The following is a 2,006-nucleotide window of genomic DNA, read 5'->3' as shown; positions in this document are numbered from 1 at the left end:
GAAAATTACTACAATTTTAACTTTGCTAATAAGAAAAGTTTCATCCTTGAACGATGGTCGTGGATGCCTGGAATAGTAACTGAACACAATGCAAACAGTACTCTAAATAAAATTCACCTTTAACATTCATTGCCTGCAGGTGGAGCAATCGCAGGAGCTATTACTTTCTTTGCCTGTTGGGGTCGACACCAACATGTCAACATCAGCGGGTCTGACGTGCTGCTGCTGTTATGTTCATTTTCAATAGGCAGGGCACAAATCTGCGAGTCCTAGGTTAGTGAAGGAATGACTTGCCACACTCTGCCTGTGACTGGCTAATACTCGTTGTCTTCACTGGTTGGATTGATTAAGTCTCGGCAAAAGGGTTGGAACTGGTTGTGGTATGGTAAGAATGTCAGGGTAAGCCAATTAAAGGGAAGAATAAGGCAGGCCATTCCTTCGCTATGCTAGGAAACACAAATTCACAGGGGGTACAGGTATAGAACTGTTCTTGCACTAAACAAACAGCTCCCCCTTGTGGGAAGGCGGCTTGAAAAACATCACTGAGCAAGTCTGCGAGTCAACTGGAGCTGCTTGAAATTTCTCAACATGACATTGCTAACGTTCAGTTTTGTTCCTTAACATGCATCACTTTATGTTGATGTGTATCTGGTATTCTGACGGGGCAAAGTGCTAGAACCAGTGAGGAAAAGGTGAGATCAGGTGTGGATGATCAATGATAAAGTGAATGAATGACAATTAAATCATGATTCATGCACATAAAGTATTTCACTGCCTCAAATACAGTTTCTCAACTCTCAACTCCGACAAACTGGAAAAGTTTGCACTGTAACCCAGTATAACCAGTAAGCTCATACAGGGCAGGTTTAGATTTACACATTAACTCAGTCTCCAAATTGTTTGTCTGTCGTGATGTCACTAGAGTTTGGGTTCTGAACTAGGTATTTTTAAGGGTATTGATCAAATTACGTCGCTACTACCAAGTACTAATTCATGTTAAATCCAGCTGCAGACCTTCATGGCCATCTTCCTGGCTTCGGGGTGCTTGGCGGCAGAGACAAGCAGAATCGCTTGTTCACTGTTGCTTGTTCAAAGATTTTTATTACTGCCTTTAGAAAGAGTTTAATGTTCATTAAAAAGAGTTTAATACTTAAAAAAGGTGGCATTGGGTATAGGTACTGAATCCCAGGTAACGGCACCATAACTGGTTTTGGTTCAAACATGAACCTAACCCTAAATGTTAGTTTCTTTTATTCTAACTTCTAATCTTATTCTCTCTACAAGAGAAAAAGATGGCAGAAGATTGTCAGGAACAACGATGGTGACACTGACTCTCGAACTCTTCATTTGTACTGTGCAACATTTTTTTCCCCAAATGTAATTCCTGTCGTTGGCAGGCGTTCAAGCTACACCACTGCACAAAAATGTGTGGGCATCCTGGGCTGGCAGAAGAGACTTTTTTTTTTATAAACCCCAAAAGAATGCTGGAGCCACAACTGACAATTAATGTCATGCAATCAAGTGAACGTTAACCTGCCGTTCGTCCAGGAAACAGGACTGACTGTGTGCTGTGAGAGTAATTTACCAGCCGCTCTGTACATTAAAACATTAAGGAATGATTACATAACAGGTTTATCCACCCATCTCTTTCTTTCTGAAGTTGAAGTGTTGAACAAATACAGAAGAGAAAAAAAAGGGGGGGGGGAAAAAACAGCGCTGAATAGAAACTGCAAGCAAACCGCAAACTGTCGTCAGAGGAGCTTGGTTGCCGCAGCAACGGGCAGTGTCATGGATACAAACATTGGCAAATCGCTCTGCTCTCTGAGCTCGACAGGTATTACCTGTGCTGAAACAAGCATAACTGGGCGATTATTAACTTTTCCGTGGAGAGTTCTCTGATTGTGTTTGTTGATTTTGTGTTTACTTTTTTCTTTTTGGCCCTTAAAGGGAGATCATATCCGGAGGAAGTTTCAACATGGAATATGACTCATATTAACATTTGATGT

The sequence above is a fragment of the Epinephelus moara genome, chromosome 3 (assembly GCF_006386435.1).
Source record: "Epinephelus moara isolate mb chromosome 3, YSFRI_EMoa_1.0, whole genome shotgun sequence".
In the NCBI taxonomy this organism is placed as follows: Eukaryota; Metazoa; Chordata; class Actinopteri; order Perciformes; family Serranidae; genus Epinephelus; species Epinephelus moara.
Note: the sequence above shows the minus strand (reverse complement) of the source record.